The sequence below is a fragment of the Esox lucius genome, chromosome 19, assembly GCF_011004845.1.
Source record: "Esox lucius isolate fEsoLuc1 chromosome 19, fEsoLuc1.pri, whole genome shotgun sequence".
NCBI classification, from domain to species: Eukaryota; Metazoa; Chordata; class Actinopteri; order Esociformes; family Esocidae; genus Esox; species Esox lucius.
The window spans coordinates 29,794,638-29,817,699 of NC_047587.1; the positions used below are offsets into that span (position 1 = coordinate 29,794,638).

The window sequence follows — 23,062 nt, forward strand, 5'->3', positions numbered from 1 at the left end:
TGATTACCTCCAGCAAGGAACACCTCAGTCTGTCAGCAGCAGGAAGAGGCAGGGATAGTCTGTCAAGAAAACTATTGCTTTGCGAAGAACTTAACAGTGTGCGGCTGTACAGAAGGGAGATTGCCAATGACGAAGGAAAATAAATGCTAAAACAAACAAAAGTGGTTCCCTTAAGAAGAAAAACACTCTAGGATGGGCCAGGAGAGCGACAGCAGCAGCGGGTTGCAGAATCAGCAGTACGGCTGTGGTTTTCAAAAACCATATCTACGTCTAAAGGCATTAAAAATGGAGGGGAGGGAGGGGGGGCTGTTGTTTGTGTGACTTGGCTAGCACTATGGCACCGCTGAAATTCGACCTGTACATTTGGTGTGCTCCAAAAGCCCACAAAAAGCCCACTATTCCAGAGGGAGAGAGGACAGGACAGGACAGGAAGCAAGGTTCCAGATTGGGGGCACGGACTACAGGCTACTCAGAGTGAGCTCCTCTTTGCATCATGAATTAGACAGGAGGAGTGGAGGGGCATCCAGCATTGGGCAGGTCATGCTCCTTATTCCTGAGACAGTTTCTAACTCTTTACACCGTAATGGGCTACTGTTGGAGACACAGAAAGAACGGCTGGATAATTAGCTGCCTCTAGTTATAACAAATTATGTCATTGTGATGACCTAAGCCCTAACAGTCCAGTCCTGCAGACCAACAGGGGGATAGACAGACTGGGGGACAGACAGACAGGGGGACAGACTGACAGATGGACCAACCGTGGTACAGACAGACAGACAGATGGACCAACAGTTGTACAGACAGACAGACGGACAGATGGATGAACAGTGGTACAGACAGACAGGGGGACAGACAGACAGATGGACCAACCGTGGTACAGACAGACAGGGGGACAGACAGACAGATGGACTAACTGTGGTACAGACAGACAGGGGGACAGACAGACAGATGGACCAACAGTGGAACAGGCAGACAGGGGGACAGACAGACAGATGGACCAACAGTGGAACAGGCAGACAGGGGGACAGATGGACAGATGGACGAACAGTGGTACAGACAGACAGACCGACGGAGAGACACACAGATGGCCACAACAGGCATCTTACTGACTACTGACTGACTGACTTCCACAGATGGACTTTAACACTGATCTGTAAAGCATGAGGAAATCCCATGACTTCCACTAAATACCAGAACCAAGTCAAAATCTGACATAGCCAAAGCATTCATAAAAACAGAAATTCATTTTTTGGGTCTTGTAAAGTTAGTATTTAGGCATACATTCGTCAGTGTGGTTACGGTTAGGGTTATGTTTCAAATCTGATTAATTAAGAAGAGACATCTTAGCAAATATGCAGGGTTTAGGACTTTATGGCTATGTTAACTTGGCACGACCACATCCCCTGGCTTTCAAATCGGAGAGAAAATGCTGGCAAGACTGTCTTTCAGAATATCTATCTCCATCTCTACCATGCAGAATACATCTGTAAAGTTACACATACCATTACAGTGTCCTTTGAAGACACAAACTCTAAAGCATAGCTAGAATAAAAGGTGAATTACATCCTATGACACTATTATTGTATAGTATATCAAATTTGATTTCCACATTAACAGGAAACAATGTGAAATGTGTCAAGCAAGAGGTATATGAACCCTTGGGGTCACCGTAGGTCGTCAGATTGATCCCCAACAACAGGCTGGGCAACCTGCAGTGCATGACGGAGCACTGCCGAGGGATTATTCCATACATCCAGAAAAATACCAGTTATTGACCTATATAATGACCTCTAATGTTCAAAGGGAGAAAATGGCTGGCTGACTGCTGGGCTGAACGTATTGCACAACTGACCACAGAACATAGAAGAGGCCGACGGTTCACAAATAAAACGAGGCTTCTACAGTTTTGCGAGTAATGTTTTTGTCCACATAACAATCACGGTTGTAATTTTTGGCTTTGCATTTTCATCCCAAATATAACTTAAGTCTTGAAAAAAAATAACCAATGACTTGTTCATTTCAGTAAAATGCCAGGAAGTGTTTATGGGTGATGATGACAACAATGGCTCTACATAGTTATGATGTGTGCTGTGTGAAAAACCGCAACACAACTTACATATTAGCTCTGTGTTCGAGTACATCCTTGGCTTGTCGTAGTCTGTCAGTATTAGTCAGTTTGTGTGGAGCAGAATTTCTCTGCAACCACAGCCTCAGTGCCTTCACAGGAGCTGAAATTGTATGGGCTGTGGTGGTGGTGGACAGGACGGGTTATCAGTAAACAGAGACTTTGTGACACAATGTGATGGGAAGGGAAGTAGAAGGTCAGAGAGTTTAAACTGATTTAGCCATGCGTTCAAATTCAGGCCGACAACACAGGTAGAAGTCTGTCAGTTTAGGAACCTTCAGAAGTAGATTTCCACCAAAACAAACATGAACGGTCAATCCAACATTGTGTGAAGAACTCTGAAACCAGACCCAGACAGCTGTTTGTTTAGTAATTCCATGAAATCATCAGCTCTCTGTTTTCTGTTAGGGGACGAAATGTCAGCTCTCTGGTCTCTTTTAGTAGAGAAATAACTGCACATAAACTGTGTTGTTCTCTTATTGAAATTGTAGTACAATTAAGGGTTTTGCTACCCAACTAACATGCTAACCACTAACTGCAAACCAATCACAGGCGAGGTAGTAGTGGGAGACAGTATTCACGTACAGTCGTTCAAGCCTATTGGTCAGCCGCTACACAATGACTACAGAGAGAGGTAATTGTGTGACCGTGGATGATGCTGAGACTGCACCATGAGTGACATGAAGCCTGAAATAGGATTAGGTGATTACGGATCAGCTGGCTAACGCTCACCCATTCATTACATTACATTTAGTTAGCTTTAACCCTCAGTCATCTGCACAATACAACCTAGCAGAGAAAACATCGAATGGATGACAGGGATTTGTCTTTCAATACAACACAATTAGTGATTATGAGAAAAGCATTGCTACTATGGTACCTTAATATTAGAGCGTGGCTGAAGCCTTGCTGAAGACTCCTGCTGTTATATGTGCATGCCTCTGTCTCATTCACAAGGGCCGGCACAAATCATTTAGATGTCCCCTTCACAGTGCTGTGTCCATGGGTTGGGGTGTTTGTGAATTCTTATACCTTTCAGGTTTCTCACACACACACACACACACACACACACACACACACACACACACACACACACACACACACACACACACACACACACACACACACACACACGACTGCAACAGAATGTAGCATGTGTCCCTCTCCTCAGGATTTCCCAGTTAAAAACTGAAAAGCCTTTGTACAGTGGGCAGTTAGGCCCTCTAGAATGTCAAACGTCATGGCACAACAGGCACAAAGCTATAAGCTATTTGAAAGTCTATATACTAATTGAAAATCTGTCTCTCTAACTAGGTCCAAACGGTAATGCGGTGTGATGTGGTGTGATGCAGAGTGATGTGGTGTGATGCAGAGTGATGTGATGCAGAGTGATGTGGTGTGATGCGGAGTGATGTGGTGTGATGTGGAGTGATGTGGTGTAATGCAGAGTGATGTGGTGTAATGCAGAGTGATGTGGTGTAATGCAGAGTGATGTGCTATAATGCAGAGTGATGTGCTATAATGCGGAGTGATGTGGTGTGATGCGGAGTGATGTGGTGTGATGCGGAGTGATGTGGTGTGATGTGGTGCGATGCGGAGTGATGTGGTGCGATGCAGAGTGATGTGGTGCGATGCAGAGTGATGTGGTATAATGCAGAGTGATGTGGTGTGATGTGGAGTGATGCAGTGTGATGCGGAGTGATGCAGAGTGATGCAGAGTGATGTGGTATAATGCAGAGTGATATGCTATAATGCAGAGTGATGCAGAGTGATGTGCTATAATGCAGAGTGATGTGGTGTGATGCAGAGTAATGTGGTATAATGCAGAGGGATGTGCTATAATGCAGAGTGATGTGCTATAATGCAGAGTGATGTGCTATAATGCAGAGTGATGTGGTGTGATGCGGAGTGATGTGGTGCGATGCAGAGTGATGTGGTGCAATGCAGAGTGATGTGGTATAACGCAGAGTGATGTGCTATAACGCAGAGTGATGTGGTGTGATGCAGAGTGATGTGGTGTGATGCAGAGTGATGTGGTATAATGCAGAGTGATATGCTATAATGCAGAGTGATGCAGAGTGATGTGGTATAATGCAGAATGATGTGGTGTGATGCGGAGTGATGTGGTGTGATGCGGAGTGATGTGGTATAATGCAGAGTGATGTGCTATAATGCTGAGTGATGTGCTATAATGCAGAGTGATGTGCTATAATGCAGAGTGATGTGGTGTGATGCAGAGTAATGTGGTATAATGCAGAGTGATGTGCTATAATGCAGAGTGATGTGCTATAATGCAGAGTGATGTGCTATAATGCAGAGTGATGTGGTGTGATGCGGAGTGATGTAGTGCGATGCAGAGTGATGTGGTGCAATGCAGAGTGATGTGCTATAACGCAGAGTGATGTGGTGTGATGCAGAGTGATGTGGTGTGATGCAGAGTGATGTGGTGTGATGCAGAGTGATGTGGTATAATGCAGAGTGATATGCTATAATGCAGAGTGATGCAGAGTGATGTGGTATAATGCAGGATGATGTGGTGTGATGCGGAGTGATGTGGTGTGATGCGGAGTGATGTGGTATAATGCAGAGTGATGTGCTATAATGCTGAGTGATGTGCTATAATGCAGAGTGATGTGCTATAATGCAGAGTGATGTGGTGTGATGCAGAGTAATGTGGTATAATGCAGAGTGATGTGCTATAATGCAGAGTGATGTGGTATAATGCAGAGTGATGTGCTATAATGCAGAGTGATGTGGTGTGATGCGGAGTGATGTGGTGCGATGCAGAGTGATGTGGTGCAATGCAGAGTGATGTGGTATAACGCAGAGTGATGTGCTATAACGCAGAGTGATGTGGTGTGATGCAGAGTGATGTGGTGTGATGCAGAGTGATGTGGTATAATGCAGAGTGATGTGGTATAATGCAGAGTGATGTGGTATAATGCAGAGTGATGTGGTATAATGCAGAGTGATGTGGTGTGATGCAGAGTGATGTGGTATGATGCAGAGTGATGTGGTATGATGCAGAGTGATGTGGTATGATGCAGAGTGATGTGGTATGATGCAGAGTGATGTGGTATAATGCAGAGTGATGTGGTATAATGCAGAGTGATGTGGTGTGATGCGGAGTGATGTGGTATAATGCGGAGTGATGTGGTATAATGCGGAGTGATGTGGTATAATGCGGAGTGATGTGGTATAATGCGGAGTCATGTGGTATAATACGGAGTGATGTGCTATAATGCAGAGTGATGTGATATAATGCAGAGTGATGTGGTATAATGCAGAGTGATGTGGTGTGATGCGGAGTGATGTGGTATAATGCAGAGTGATGTGCTATAATGCAAAGTGATGTGTTATAATGCAGAGTGATGAGGTGTGATGCAGAGTGATGTGATATAATGCAGAGTGATGTGGTATAATGCAGAGGGATGTGCTATAATGCAGAGTGATGTGCTATAATGTGGTGTGATGCGGTATAATGCAGAGTGATGCAGAGTTATGTGGTGTGATGCAGAGTTATGTGGTGTGATGCAGAGTGATGTGCTTTAATGCAGAGTGATGTGGTGTGATGCGGAGTGAACAAACTCCTATGTAATGGCAACTTTCATCAATCACTAGGAAAATAAACTCTCCAAATTAACTACTTTCCTATGACAGGTTTCCAAAATTGGCATATCCTTTTTTATGAATTAACTTATCCATCACACTTGTTGACCACAGACCGGATGGATTCCAGGAGGCTACAGACAAGCGTCAATTACTAAAAGAGCAACTCAAGCAGCCAAACGTAAATACAAGGGATTTCCAACTCTTTTGAACATCTCCCTTGCAACTTCCACAGATCAATGTGTACAAGCCAAATTACTGTAATATCTTTTCAGTAATTTTACCCTAAAGGAGGGGTAATTAAAGACCTGTAATTGGGACCCAAAATATTATGTAAAGATGTTTCCCAAATAATGTCCTGAGTTGTTTCTTCAAGGTGAATGTCCAGAGTTTAAATAACTTTAGTGTATTTGGAAAGTATTCATATCCCATCACTTTTTCCAGGTATTGTGTTATAGACTAAATTTTAACTGATTATATTGTTTGCCATGTATCTAAACACCCCCAAATGAAAAAAGGAAAACACATTTTCACATAAATGAGTAGCAATTTATAAAGGACTAAAATATCTCATGCAGTGTTTCCCCCACTTTTTTTCCAGCAGTGGGGGGAGGGAGGAGAGCACACCAACATCAACAACAAAAAAGGCTGGACGTGTTAAACCCTAAGAAATGTAAATTGTATCAAATAAAGAAACCTCTCTGTACAACACCAGTCTCTCTTGCTTTTCAACTTTATTTCCTTTCTAAAACACGTTTATTCCCGAAAAACAGCCTAAGTCCCCCTCGATTAACCATTTTCTGAAACAGTTAACAAATCGCCTCCCAGGCTCATAATAAAAACAACTAGCTACAAGCTTATGAGGCAATACGTATTCCAGGGAAAGTATACTACAGAGTTTTGCATTGTGAGTTAAAGATGGCCTGCAAAAATTTAGCAAGAAGCAAATGTGCCGTTCCAGCAATGGTCTAGCAATGGGTCTGCACATTTGATGCTTATTTTATGGTTTACTTTGCATCAGTAATAAATAGTATATACTAATAATATTCTTCCTCTCCCTATTCATCAGTTAACTCTACTTTGATTTAGCATATTAAAGTATTTATTTCAACCCAAAAGAAAATATTTCAAGAAAATAATGGCTAAACAGGTAGGATAATGTTAAGGCTGCACTGAGATTTGCAGACATTTTGCAATGATACACTTAAAAATGTACAGTTCTTTTAGAATTGTTTACTAGTCATTGACATGCTAGTAGATACTGATAGTTCCCAATCAACCTCTTCTACATGTTCTGCAATCAGACACCATCTAATACCATTGGCACCACAGTGAACCAGGTAACATAATTTATATATTTTTAACACGTTGAATATAATGCAATAATTTCACTTCAGTCACACTTGTGGTTTTAGCTTCCTGCCCTGAAGCTCAACCAATAAGCTGTCTCGCTGTTGAAGTCTCCATGTCGACAGACAAACAAAAACAGCTTAGGAGATCCCTGCTGCAAGTCAATCCAAAAGATTTGCAATTGAAGTTCAAGCCTTTATGGGGGTAAAAAAAACTGAACTTCTGGCAAAGAAACAGAACGGTTACAGCTGGGATAGGATTGTGGTATAAAAAGGCAAAGAGTGATCACAAATACAGTTAATGTCTACAAAATTACAATCTCACTGCTTTTCCTAAATCAGTCTTTAAACCAATAGCCTGGTGAAACTCTGGAAAGCATGTTACCTCGGAGATAAGAGTCGGGCAGAAAAAGCACTACACTTGCTGTGTCTAAATCTGTTTGTAGTGTTGTAAAAGCATGGAGCGGTAAACAAGGCTCAGTGTGACTGTGTGTGTTCTGTGGCGGGGGGGGGGCATATGTTCAGGTCAGGAGGACTGGAGAATGGGGGTTTAATGGAGTTGAAGTTTAACCAGAGGGCTGCTAAATGCTCCTCCTCCACAGGTCACTCCAGGAGCAAATGGCCGCCCACTAGCCAGCGGGGAGGGGATCTACAAGGAAACAAATGGTCAACTTCTTTAAACTTCAGCTTCGGTGTAACACACATTTAGATAAACTTTAAATGAAATGAAGCGGTGAAAAAATGAAGAAAAAAAAGTAAACATGATTATTCTTTAAAAAGTTTGGCTTCTGAGGGGCTGCTCTCAAGAAGTGAAGAGTTGTGGTGGAATGCATACCAAGGATGGAGAACACTCAAAAAAACACAGAGCATCTAAAGGAGCCTGATAACAGCTTGGCACTGCCGATGGCCTTGCCCAAATACAGTGATTGCTAAGAGCTTGCTGAGAGCTTTTCATGTGAACGAGCTCTTGAGCACAGAAGGGATGCTTGGGGGTAGGGGGTTAAGACAAGGATCAGCTCTTAATTTAAACTGCAGTTACAATAATCCAAATGTAGCTATTTTGCCCACAGTGCTCAGGGAGGGTAAAGGAGCAACAGAGGTTGGTTGAAATGAACAAGCTGCCTTGCTTAATAGATCAGGATATGTATCATGAACAAACAAATGCAATTTTTACACTACTATACTTTTATTTAGATAAACAAGACAATATTTGCATTGGTTATTTAAAATATTATAAACATGTGAATTGTAAACATGTGAATTGCTTCATATCACCTTCCAAGGTACATATTCAAAGTTATGTGTGCTGTCCTGGTTATCCCCAAACATATCCCCTTTGGTTTAAGATTATGTTGGACAGGCTGGCTAAGCTACACTGTTAGCATGCCACTTCCATGATTGTCGAACTTAAGAAATTCAGCCAGTTGGTCTACAAAATATTGTTCTACAAAACCTTTGTTTTGATCTGTGTCCAATAAAGCTAGGTGACATGACAAATAGGTAACATGAATTATAACGACAAATGACAAATAACATATAAATATGTATTTAGATGGTGGGATAGCTCGTGTTGCTTGGTACCAGCCTGAAAAAATGAAACTACAGTCATTTTCGAAATTCTTCGGATTGATTAGAATCCATGTCACTATATTCACTTGTAGTGAATATAATAAAGACAATATTTTGACAGGGCAAAGCGATACTCTGGGCATGTTTCAACTTAACGTTTGGTAAATGAAGTGTGAACCTGAACCCAAAATGTTATTTAAATATTATGTAAATGTTATTTAAATGTAACTGTTATCATGACAATTCTTGTAGTCTGAATGGGCCCAAAGATATAAGCAACAAGGCTTTTTTAATTAGCAGTTATGGAAAGCATTTCTCTGCAGTCTGCACAAGACAAACCACCATCAGGAGTCTTTATCCACAGCAGGAAATAAAAAATGTGTGGCAATGAGAAAAGTTTGGACACTGGGCCATAGGAAGAGACACATTTTCCCCCCCGAAATTAAACGACTAAGCTTTAACTCAAGCCTTTCTCATAGCAACCATTTTGCTCTGACAAACAGAGAAAAATCCTGTCCTGACGGAGAGTGATACATTTAGCCTAGACAGCCCACAAACATACTGTAGCCAGGCAGCTTGACTGGCCCATTGAGAAGAAGCACTGAACTAAAACAGAATATGTGTTTGTGACAAAAACAAAGCTCTGAATTTGCATAAATCCTAGATCTAACACCTCAAATGTATACATAAGAAGTATGCATACTGTTTTGCCTGGCCTAGTCAGTGCTAGTCAGGGCTAAGCCAGGTATAAGCTCAGAACTTCAGAACCACTTTCGACAAAGGAATGAAATCCTGCCCCATAATAGCTCACAAACAGCTACTCTCTAGCAGGATGGATATAATCAATGTTTCTCATAGGAGGAGGGCCATAGCTGATCTGTTGTCCATAACTAGACAGTAACACCTTAACGCCACCCTGCAGAACAACAACTAGAAGTCCAATTAAAAACGTCTAAATATGCACAATGGGCCGACCTGGAGTGTGAGTGGCCAGGGTTTAGAGACCGGGCTTAGTCATCTTTTGTCTGTAAACAAACCCCGTCTGATAACACAATGAGACCCCCCCCCCACCGCCCCCATCAGGCCCAGGCAACTAGGCTGCCCCATAGGCTTCTCTCTGGCAGGGAGACAGAGAGCTGCAGCTCATTAGCACACAGACCGACAGACACACAGGCACAGACATGCAAGCTGTATCCACTTTTATAAACTGTCATCAGTCTGAGATAAAAACAAAACATTGGTCCAGAAAAAGAGTGTTTAGTTGATAATACAGGTGTAAGACCCGCCCGGCCACCTGACTGACATGGTTTTATGACATGGGAGAGGGAGGGATTCACCCTATTTATATGCAATGTTCTATTCCAGGTCCTAACTGAGAATATATTACCTGCATGCCAGGTAAAGTTCAGTCTAACATATCAGTCTAACATCTAAACAGATGTGTAGGTGGAGAATAGGATGTTTTTATCACCAGCTGGTGGTTTGTCTAATCTACACTCATTCAGTCTCTGAAAAGGCCTATTTTACCATCCTGTGCCACTGTTTTAACAAAAGAATCAGGATAATGAATACTAGTTAGCAAAGGCTTACACATAAACGTACAGCCCAAGTTAGTGAATAATTCCACTGCTGTTAAGGGGATATCTTAAGGTCACTTTAATGAAACATTTGACTTCCCAGAAGGAAATGACTCCAAACTCCAAACTTCTGATATGAAGTATAGTGGACCATGAAATAGTGCTCATTAAAAGTAATTATCAACACATAGCCACTTCCTGTGAGACGAATAATCTGAAATATCTTGGCAAGCCCATCCCCACACTCAAAAATAGTGGGGGAAGAAAAAGATGAGAAATAATTTTGATGTCCTCTTGAAACATGAAATGATGAAGCAGGGGATAGCCAGAGGTCAAAGTGGCCATAGAGGATTATTGACACAACCTACCTCCCTCACTGACCTCACCTTTAAGAAAAGTAGAAATATGAGCGTTTTTCCAGATAACACAGCACACTTAATGTTCACTGCACACTGGCTACAAACGGGATAAGCAACTGTTAACAAAATAGCCACAGTCCATGACTCATGAAGAAATATTATGTTTGCCATGATTACAGGAGGACAAAGTCGTAGCATCTTAGCTACAGACGTCTACCACTAGCACTGCTACCACAACAATGCAAAACAAGTGCAGATAGAGGATAACCAGAAGGATCTACAGCAGTGTAGTGTATCTTGATTGCATAGGCCCAGGCAACACACTGCTGCACTGCTCACAGGAAGCTGTCCAGACACCAGCACATCATCATTAAAAGTGCAGATGTGGGCTCCACTCACACAAAGGAGGACAAGTTGGAAAGGATAACGAAGAGCCTTTCTTCTCAGAGTTTACTAAAGGTCAACAAAGTCCATGGCAATGCTTTGACAGCATCTCTGGCCTCTGGCAGATTGCTTGACATAAGTCGATTTTCCAAACAGTCATCACTAAGATCTGTAAAAGATCCTCTTTCCATTAATTTAAACAGAAACACAGTATTTGAGATACACCTACTGAATGCAGAATGTACTACCACGTCCCCTATGAAACAGGCTATCAAAGAAAAGAAGTTAGTGTTTGGATCAGGTGGTGACTCCAGAGGAGCCTGAAAGTGCCAGGCTGGTGTGGACACACTTTGATTACAAAGGGCTAAATATGGAGAAGGTGGTGAGGGGGAGATACAAGCTGTGATGTTACAAAGGGGAGGAAGGGGAATCAGCCAGGCCACAGGCAACTAACAGGGCAAAAACAGGTTCACTGGTTGCACCTGATTTCCAGAAAAGAATCCCCTAAATCGATGTCAATTTACCATTAGTGGGCAACTAAATCAAATGTAAATCAAAACTACATTTTGAAATTACATCTCTGCCCACTGCGGTTGTTGTGTATTATTGGCTGCCAAACTCATAATGAACCACACTTATAATGCACTTCTAGAAAATCATCTGTACAAAGAATAATAGAAACTAATGTTTGGAACAGAGAATCTATTTGATACACTGCCGATTTTGCAAGTTTTCCTACTTAAAAAGCATGTAAAAGTCTGTCATTTTTCAACTGTAAAAATCCAGAAAATCACATTGTATGATTTTTAAGTAATTACTTAGCATTTTATTGCATGACATACGTATTTGATACATCAGAGAAACAGAACTTAATATTTGGTACATAAACCTTTGTTTGCAATTACAGAGATCATACGTTTCCTGTAGTTCTTGACCAGGTTTGCACACACTGCAGCAGGGATTTTGGCCCACTCCTCCATACAGACCGTCTCCAGATCCTTCAGCTTTCGGGGCAGTCGCTGGGCAATACAGACTTTCAGCTTCCTCCAAAGATTTTCTATTGGGTTCAGGTCTGGAAACTGGCTAGGCCACTCCAGGACCTTGAGATGCTTCTTACGGAGCCACTCCTTAGTTGCCCTGGCTGTGTGTTTCGGGTCGTTGTCATGCTGAAAGACCCAGCCATGACCCATCTTCAATGCTCTTACTGAGGGAAGGAGGTTGTTGGCCAAGATCTCGCGATACATGGCCCCATCCATCCTCCCCTCAATACGGTGCAGTCATCCTGTCCCCTTTGCAGAAAAGCATCCCCAAAGAAGGATGTTTCCACCTCCATGCTTCACGGTTGGGATGGTGTTCTTGGGGTTGTACTCATCCTTCTTCTTCCTCCAAACACGGCGAGTGGAGTTTATACCAGAAAGCTCTATTTTTGTCTCATCAGATCACATGACCTTCTCCCATTCCTCCTCTTGATCATCCAGATGGTCATTGGCAAACTTCAGACGGGCCTGGACATGCGCTGGCTTGAGCAGGGGGACCTTGAGTGTGCTGCAGGATTTTAATCCATGACGGCATAGTGTGTTACTAATGGTTTTCTTTGAGACTGTGGTCCCAGCTCTCTTCAGGTCATTGAACAGGTCCTGCCGTGTAGTTCTGAGCTGATATCTCACCTTCCTCATGATCATTGATGTCCCACGAGGTGAGATCTTGCATGGAGCCCCAGACCGAGGGAGATTGACCGTCATCTTGAACTTCTTCCATTTTCTAATAATTGCGCCAACAGTTGTTGCCTTCTCACCATGCTGCTTGCCTATTGTCTTGTAGCCCATCCCAGCCTTGTGCAGGTCTAAAATGTTATCCCTGATGTCCTTACACAGCTCTCTGGTCTTGGCCATTGTGGAGAGGTTGGAGTCTGTTTGATGGAGTGTGTGGAAAGGTGACTTTAACATAGGTAACGAGTTCAAACAGGTGCAGTTACTACAAATAATGAGTGGAGAAATGGAGGGCTTCTTAAAGAAAAACTAACAGGTCTGTAAGGGCCGGAATTCTTACTGATTGGTAGGTGATCAAATACTTACGTCATGCAATAAAATGCAAATTAATTATTTAAAAATCATACAATGTGATTTTCTGGATTTTTGTTTTAGATTCCGTCACTCACAATTGAAGTGTACCTATGATAAAAATGACAAACCTCTACATGCTTTGTAAGTAGGAAAATCTGCAAAATCGGCAGTGTATCAAATACTTGTTCTCCCCACTGTTTCTAATGCTTTGGAAATTATTTTGTACCCTTCTCCTGACTGATATCTTTCAACAATGAGATCCCTCTGATGCTTTGAAAGCTTTCTGCGGACCATGGCTTTTGCTCTGAGATGCAACTAAGAAAATGTCAGGAAAATCCTACTAGAAAAGCTGAACTTTATTTGTGATTAATCAGACTCACTTTAAATGATGGCAGGTGTGTAATGACTTCTATTCAACATGAGTTTGAATATGATTGGTTAAACACAGCCACATACCCAGTAATAAGAGGGTGTGCACACTTATGCAACCAGGTTATTGTACAATTTTTATTTTTCATTTTCCCCCTCGAAGATTTCAGTTTGTTTTTCAATTGAATTGTTCACATTATAGGTCACATTATAAGTGGAAAAAGTTCTGACATGATTTATTTTTGTCTCATTATTTTACATCACAAAAATCCACTGTATCCACTGTATAAACCAAATTAATAAAACAGGTCATTAAAGTTAGTGGTGCTAAAAATCCTGAAATGCATCTGTATTTGATGAAAAAATAAAGTCACACATAAGCCTAGAACTTTGGTTCACAATCAGTGTCTGCCACAACAACAGATGGTAAATGTGTGACATTATGACCTAACATCAACACAAACACACACAAAATACTAACCTGGTTAATAAAATCGACACTTTTGAATCAGTAATATGAATAGATATGTTCAGTGAAGTAATTGGATTGAAATAGGCACCGGTACTAATTTTGGGTGCAGGCACTGTTTTGAGTTAGCAGTAAGACAGACATGCTTCACAACACAGAGACAGTGTGGCACAGGAAAACCACTTCTCAAGTAATAGACTGGTGTCATAACCAGAAATGTAGGAATGACTGGAATTGTGACCATGCTTACAAAGAAGCAAAACCACAGGCATATAAAGGGAGTAACGAGACAACAGATTAACAGGCTGGACAATTCACCCAGCGGATCTATGGGACATTTCAGCAGCTACAGGAGCAGCGGAAAGTTCAATGATTGAAAAACTGAACAAAAAATCGTACAGATCCCCAGAGGTAGTGATGATTCACAAGTGTGGTATGTCCCTTCCCTGTTTCACTGCTCCGCTCTCTACCAGGGTACCCAGCTGGTGTGTCATGGGTGTTTAGTCACAAGATCCCGTGAGGCCCACTATTATGTACATAGAGCGTCTTTAGTCTTGTCATGTCACATTGAGAATGGAGGAAACTTGGGCAGTAAATGCTTTCTTCAATCGGCCAATACATGCAAAGACCTCCCATGAATTTGAGTTGAATGTCTAAACTCAACGTCTATGTAGCATATTTACGGAGCAGAATGTTGCTGAAGAGATGCCAGAATGCTATTCCTTTGACACTGACATCCGTAAAGTCACACTTGAATAAGCAAAGGTAATGTTTTGATCAGTGGTTTGTGATTTAACAGGCAAGAAACAGATATATTGCAGAATTTTAAGTCAGACAGAATAATTACCTATACCCCAATGTGTAACCCCAGTAAAATGTGTAAGTACTTTCAGGTCAATCTTTGTAGGCCTTGTGGTCAGTGAGGAACCACTCTCATAAGGGGTTGAAACTCAAACCCAGGCAGTGAGTGGCAGACAGACCCTCTGGAGTTTCATTAGACAGAGAATTCCACTGTAAGGAATGTAAGCCACCACTTTCTCCTGTTTGACAGTTCTATTCTCAGAGCTGCAAAACACATTTAGGCTGATTTACTCATTTTTTGTGATTACTTCAACTTCATTTTCAAGATCCTTGCCGCACAATGTTCAGAATTCAAAGCAAGTAATGGTTATAGGCATCTATTATCCAAGTACATCATCAGCCTTCATGGACCACAATGATTAAGTCCCATACAAAAACATGCCAGGCAAATTATAATAGAATTAGCACTTTCAGGCATGATACTGTATAATAGCTAACCTGAATTTGGCAAAGGCCATGGAAAATACTTTATTGCAAATGATAAAGAGCCCTGAAGGAAAAACATAAAACATTGCATTTATGCCAATCTAATTGTGTGTGTGTGTGTTTGTCTGCTGTAATGTTGGCCAACAGTGGGAAACAGAGACCCAACACCCAACATACGTTGGGAATTCCACTGCTTCTAGTCTTAACAACAACAAACTGAAGGCTACAGTGTATAATCAGAGGGGGGGTTACAGTAAAGAAAGATCCAGAACAATAATTCACTAAAGACAGGAAATCCATGAGTCTCCATTAAGATGTACTGCAGGCTAGATCCCATGCCTTGGGATGTTTTACCAATCACAAGCTCTCTTGGAGAAGTCACAGTAGGCTGCCTAAAATTATGGCAAAATAGTAGTATCTTCAGGGAATGTACAGTATGTTAATAACTATTGCTACCGTAACAGCAGCTGGGTTAGTATAAACATATTTTTCTAAACACAAAGATGGCTTAAAATGCTAATAAAAAACATGTAGACCAAAGACGACTAGATTTTAACTTGAAAAATCACATTCCGGGGGCTTGCTTTGACTTTACAATATTTGTTTGTGAAAGTAGTGGAAACAGTACACAAGTATTGGAAGATTTCTCAGTTTCTGTCTAATTTTATGTGAAAGTGCTCAACACAATTAGGCTCTTCAAAACTGTACTGTTATACCACGCTCATATTAAAAGTTGTGAATTTGAAATTTAAAAAGTATCTAAAAGGCAAGTCGGCAACAAATTTGGTTTTAGTGAACAAACCATGTGATGATTTCTGAAAAGTATAAACATTACCAAATTGCTGAGTAGGCATTTTCACGCCCTACACTCTTACATGCTGGGACTTTAAATTGTTGATGCAAGACACTCATCTGGGTCGAGGAAACACAAAGTTTCACAGAGATGATGTACTTCCAGCTAGAAATGTTCCTGGAATGTGAGAATTCAATAATCATTGCTCAGGTTCAAGTTATTAGCTAACATCAAACTGTGTAATAATACAAGCCCAGAACAACAAAAAAACCTATGCTTACAAGCTAAAGTTAGACTGTAGCTCCATAAAAACATGTTTGACCGACTGTCTGTTTGCACAGCTGGTTAGTTAAGTAAACTTAATAGCCAATGTGAAATGGTGAAATACATTAACAAAATTACAGCCCACACTACAGAGTACAAGTAGCTAACACAACTAAGCTAATGCTGAGGCTTCAAGTCCCTATTAGCTTATGATCCATGCAGCGGCACAACTCAATGACCATAATGTTAGCCTGTATTTTTATGATGCTTGCTTCCTGAAAACATAACTACTTAATATTCAACACCAAACGTATGGAAAAAGCTACAGTGCTAATTTATAATATAATAATCAAGCTGGATTATTACATTAACCCGAAGACCATGATAAACTCCTCCTCCATTTTAAAATCCTATACAGCTATGGCTATATAAAATTTACATGCTGGCAAGAATGGGATAAAAAAAACATTCTGCACAAAAATGGTCCATATAAACATAAGCAAATTATTTTTCAGGAAGAATTATGCAATCCTATGTGAAAATGTGATTTGATATTGATGTAAGACTTCTGGCAGATGCAACCGGGTTTAAGACAAAATGTCCTGGTACTGGGTGAAGTACCTTTAGACACAAATTATATTAATGTTAAGTCAGTGTTGCATATTCCTAAAACATTTACATTGGTGCTGTATCGGTACATCTATTTGTAACCACACTATATGGTAAGGGGTCCTTTAAGGTTTGCTGATGGACCTGAAAACCGTTTTCAAAATAAATGGCTCTGTTGAATGCCTCTTGAATAAATCGTATTTAGGTGGGGTGAAAAACATACAAAAACATACGCCATTATTGAAATTATAATAATTGTTAGCACTTTTCCAACTGTTCATTTGCCATGGTGGTGGTATTGATAAACCAACATTGTAGAATCCTCCAGCATATTTTAATTTCCAGTTTGGCAGCACTTTGGCATTCCAGTAGACTACAACTGTGATGGTCAGAGCGGTGTTGATGAAACGTTAATTGTATGTTGTCACTATGACTAAGATACCTTGCTCAGTTTTTAACACCTCTTACATGTTGACACATTTTCACGAACATCACCCCAGTATCACTATTCCCAGAGCAACACAGAATCACAAATAAACAACACAACTAAGTCTCTCCAAACCATTCAAACACCCCTTAGCATCAGTTTAATCAGGCTTAAGAAATAGCAATGTGTGTGTGTGTATAGCCACGGATATGCACGGATAATCTATGTTTTAGGATAGATGATTTCAGCACCTCTTCTATTAATTTCAGCAAACAGAGAGTACCACACTATATTACTCTAAGACAATGTTGGTGCCATGTTTACATATTGCACTTTATTGTAAATGGTGGTCTCATGAGCCAATATACATTCTTCCAGGATTAGTGACTTTCGCAAAAGACAAAAAAACAGATCTTCTGTAACTGTTGACAATACATTTTGCAATGTACCGAAACGGTGGCAAACTGTGCCCCTCAAACCGGTTTAGGCACACAGTTGCACCCCTATTTTACGGCAATGGACTAGAGCATTTATGCATTTCAACAGTGGGAAGTCTCGTAAAAGTTTTGTGATGATTGGTTATTCAATGCCATAGTCAGTCTAACAATCACACAAAAAAAAAATCCCCTTTCAGGTAAAACCAAAACCATGTTTTGGGATTAGGGAAACATTCTGGTCTTCATTTTGATAGTTTGTTGCAAAAGTGGTATTCTATATCTTTTTTCTCACTCAAATCTGACACTAAAATGTTTGACCTTTCAGAAAAGGCTTAGTCTAGCAAAGTTCATAGCTATGTATATATTTATATATATACACACTGCCATTCAAATGTTTGGGGTCACTTAGAAATGTCCTTGTTTTCCATGAAACAAGCAGGAAATATAGAAAAAATGAATAGGAAATAAAGTCACTGACAATTGAAATAATAATTGTGTCCTTTAAAGTAGCTTTCGTCAAATAATTCTCCATTTGCAGCAATTACAGCCTTGCAAACCTGTGGCAATCTAGTGGTCAATTTGTTAAGAGATTTCACCCCATGCTTCCTGAAGCACCTCCCACAAGTTTGAATTGGCTTGATGGGCACTTCTTATGTACCATACGGTCAAGCTGCTCCCACAACAGCTCAATAGGGTTGAGATCCAGTGACTGTGCTGACCACTCCATTATAGACAGAATACCAGCTGACTGCTTCCCTAAATAGTTCCTCCATATTTTGTAGCTGTGCTTTGGGTCATTGTCCTGTTGGAGGAAATTAGCTGCAATCAAGTGCTGTCCAAAGGGCATGGCATTGCAAAACAGAATTATGGAGCATCGGGGACTCCCACTCCTCTTTCTATTCTGGTTAGAGCCATTTTGCCCTGTTCTTTGAAGGGAGTAGTACACAGCGTTGTATGAGACCTTCAGTTTTTTAGCAGTTTTTCAAAAGGAATATAGCCTTCATTACTCAGAACAAGAATAGAATAATGTGTTTCAGAATAAAGATCTTTGTTTCTGGCCCTTTTGAGATTGTAATCAAACCCACAATTGCTGATGCTGCAGATATTCAACTCATCTAAAGAAGGCCAGTTTTACTGCTTCTTTAATTAGCACAACAGTTTTCAGCTGTGCTAACATGATTGCAAAAGGTTTTTCTAATGATCTAATTGGCTTTCAAAAATGATAAAAATGATTTAGAAAATTATAACTGCACTATAAGCTTCAGAATATTAAAGCTCTAAGTGAAAAGTTGTATACAAGCAAACTGTTAAATATTGTTCTATAGCTTTGAATTAATAACTATAATATGTTGAAGATTACAACTAGGGACTTTTACTTTGTTTTCTGTGCAAGCAGTTGTATTATCACAGCAGTAATGGAATGGCTTGGTAATCCGTTTTACATTAACATCACAGCTGATTCATGAGGATGTGTGCTTTATATCTTAACTAGCGAGTTGCGTGTATAACAGGCACACGCAATGACATTAACAATCCGACAACATGTAATTACAGCGGGCAAATATGCGTGTTACCAACAGTGCATGACATAAATTTGAACATTCTGTTCAGAGAATTCACAAATGTGAACGTTTTAGTTGCTCAATCCTCGCGTGCAATGCCCCATGTTTTTTTGATCGAAAGACAGGATTTATGTTTGAATTCAGGAGGGGGTTATACATGGGATGGGTTCTGCAGCAATATTATTTTCAGGATAGCTTTGATTCTTTGGATTCTAGTCCACCTCAGTATCATTATCACGACATGTGTTACATTGTTAAAATCACGGGCTAGATCCGTAGACGCTACATCAACCGGCTAATATGTGCAATTTCTAATCCGACACTGTATTTTGTAAAAAGAAAATATACCAATTTGTTTCAACACTGTCTACAGTTAAGCAGTTAACTCGCAGTTGACAAAGTCAACCCTACTTTTTTCTCAGCTCGTGATTTTCCCAAAACGACTCTTACCTCGAACTTTTGGGTGTTTAGTGCGTGCGTTCTTCTTTCCGAAGCATTCCCCCCTCCGGTCTAACACAAATTATCAGGACACAATACGCAAATATTTCGTGCCATGTATACTCATTGATCTGCAGAGAGAAGTCCAGAATAATACACCTAATCTTTATAGCGCCCTTCGTCTGTGTAATGAATGACCGCTAGTACTAAATACAGTAGGCCTACTACTAGATACCTCGCAGAGCGCCCACTTACTGCTCACGCCAAAAACTCTATTCTTCTTTCTGACTCAGTCCACGAAGCATGCCTTAGAGGGCGGGCTACACTGTCTCTCCGGAGACCAAGTTTTTAGTTGGAAATATGTTCGATTGTCTTATTTCAGCGTTGCAACTAGCTGTCACTCATTCACTTCTCTAAGATATATGTATTCATATTGTTTTCCCCGAAATAAATGGGGTTTGTTGGCTATTTCTGTATAGTCTATGGTCGCTGTTTTTTTTTCGTGGATACATTACAAGTTACAAAGCAACTGTATATTAAATTGTCAACATGTCATTTTCATATTCATACGTTTTGCAGCTATGTTTTTAACAGTAAAGCATTAGGGTTCAAGAAAAAATAAAACATTGTATTAGGTAACAATGCTGCAAATGTAAATCTTGATAAGGTCGACCTCTAGTGGCTGTTTGAAGGGAAATGTAAATTGCGACTTCGGATCAGTGGTGCAGCAGTCGAAACTGCACGCAAGAGTATATTGTACTGCTGCAACGTTGGTTTGAATCTGCGACGTGAGGTCACAGATATAGTATGTATGAATTCAGAATGCCAGTTTGGCCTTGCCACAAAATAATTCTGTTGTAGCTCATCGTGGTAAAAGCACGGAACTTGTAAATTCCAGGGTTATTAGGCTAATTGCCATCTTGGCAAGTAAAAAAAAAATGTATGAAGTTGTTATACCTCACCAGTGTAAGTTGCACTTGATAAGATTCTCTGCTAAATTAAAATGTACGGGTTTTTTTTGGAGATAGTGATCAAATTCATGACTTGTTAAGACACCCAAATAATAATTTCCAGTTGAAAGTACAAAGACATTTTAAATTGGTCTACGTTTGGGACTAAATGTAAATGTTAAAATCAGCTCTAAGTAAACTAGTTTTATCTAAAAGAGCTGTTTATTAAGTAATAGTTAGTGTAAACAACTGAGCTTATCTGGAAACAGTCTGGAAACATTTTACATTTTACTATCATTGTGGTGATTCTCAAAATACATGTGTTATGTATGTAACCCCTAACCCTTAACTACCCTATCCCAAAAACCTTACTTTAAGTGTAATATCTAACCCTTAAACTACCCTATCCCAAAAACCTTACTTTAAGTGTAACTCCTAACCCTTAAACTACCCTATCCCAAAAACCTTACTTTAAGTGTAACCTCTAACCCTTAAACTACCCTATCCCAAAAACCTTACTTTAAGTGTAACCTCTAACCCTTAAACTACCCTATCCCAAAAACCTTACTTTAAGTGTAACCTCTAACCCTTAAACTACCCTATCCCAAAAACCTTACTTTAAGTGTAACCCCTAACCCTTAAACTACCCTATCCCAAAAACCTTACTTTAAGTGTAACCCCTAACCCTTAAACTACCCTATCCCAAAAACCTTACTTTAAGTGTAACCCCCTAACCCGTAACTACCCTATCCCAAAAACCTTACTTTAAGTGTAACCCCTAAACCTTAAACTACCCTATCCCAAAAACCTTACTTTAAGTGTAACCTCTAACCCTTAACTACCCTATCCCAAAAACCTTACTTTAAGTGTAACCTCTAACCCTTAACTACCCTATCCCAAAAACCTTACATTAGTTTTATCTCCTAAACCTAACTCAACCCTTGATCACTGCCCCCTTCCTTTTTTTCCTTGCATGGATTTTGTTCCCAACAGACACACACACACACACACACACACACACACACACACACACTGACATTCACTTAAATCCTCTTGTACACGATGAGACACAGTTCATCCATCCCAGTAGTTGTGGATCAAGTGTTTGTGGTCCTGCTGAGAATACATTCCCAGAATTGATTTCCTCAGGAATTGTGTCGGACTGTAAGGAAACAGGCAACTGAGGCCACTTTCCAGGACCACCGGCCCCTCCATCTGGTCCCTCCTCAAAAAGATATCTGATCCTAGGAACATCCCTCCCAATGTAGAGTAATTTCCAACACAGCAGGAGTGCAACAAGACATAGCCATAATAATGATATTCTACAAGTACATGTATATGGTGTGTGGCTTTTGTGAGTTATTTTGTTCTCCTGTAATCTGTTCATACACCCAAAAACACCTTGCTTGACTTGGATCATGCATCCTTAATTGTTTAGCAGTGATGCATATTATATGTAAGTTAAAATGTTAGGATAATCAGTGGGTATGGTACTCAGAGAGAGGAGAGAAATGAGTGGGTAGGGTACTCAGAGAGAGGAGGGAACTGAGTGGGTAGGGTACTCAGAGAGAGGAGAGAAATGAGTGGGTAGGGTACTCAGAGAGAGGAGGGAACTGAGTGGGTAGGGTACTCAGAGAGAGGAGGGAACTGAGTGGGTAGGGTACTCAGAGAGAGGAGGGAAATGAGTGGGTAGGGTACTCAGAGAGAGGAGGGAAATGAGTGGGTAGGGTACTCAGAGAGAGGAGGGAACTGAGTGGGTAGGGTACTCAGAGAGAGGAGGGAACAGAGCGGGTAGGGTAATGAGTGTTGGTAGGGTTCTCAGTGGGTAGGGTAATGAGTGTTGGTAGGGTTCTCAGTGGGTAGGGTACTGAGTATTGTTAGGGTTCTCAGTGGGTAAGGTAATCAGTTTTGATATGGTTCTCAGTGTATATGGTCATCAATGTGATTAGGGTTCTCAGTGGGTAGGTTATTGAATGTTGGTAGGGTTCTCAGAGGGTTGGATATTTGGTGTTGGTAGGGTTCTCAGTGGATGGGAATTCCGTGCTGGAAGGGTTCTCAGTGGGTAGGATAATCAGTGTTACTAGGGTTCTCAGTGGGTAGGGTAAATGGTGTTTGTACTGTAGGGTTCTCAGTGGGTAGGATAATCAGTGTTACTAGGGTTCTCAGTGGGTAGGATAATCAGTGTTACTAGGGTTCTCAGTGGGTAGGGTAACTGGTGTTGGTAGGGTTCTCAGTGGGTAGGGTAAAGGGTGTTTGTACTGTAGGGTCCTCAGTGGGTAGGGTAAAGGGTGTTTGTACTGTAGGGTTCTCAGTGGGTAGGGTAATCCGTGTTGGTAGGGTTCTCAGTGGGTAGGGTAAAAGTGGCCTTGGGAGTCTGTTTGAAAGCTGCAGCAATATGTTATACATCATGAATTAAAGTTCA

General features: G+C 40.8%; 1 protein-coding gene across 7 annotated transcripts in view; it reads right to left on the reverse strand.

Moving 5' to 3' along the window:
- akap13 (A-kinase anchoring protein 13) overlaps positions 1-19,958 on the reverse strand; it is a 90,596-nt gene extending 70,638 nt beyond the window's left edge. For all 7 annotated transcript variants that reach the window (XM_029115278.2, XM_029115282.2, XM_029115281.2 and 4 more), the window contains exon 1: positions 19,703-19,958. The gene's annotated coding sequence lies outside the window, so the exon portion shown is untranslated. The remainder of the gene's footprint in view (positions 1-19,702) is intronic.
- Between the last annotated feature and the right edge of the window lie 3,104 nt (positions 19,959-23,062).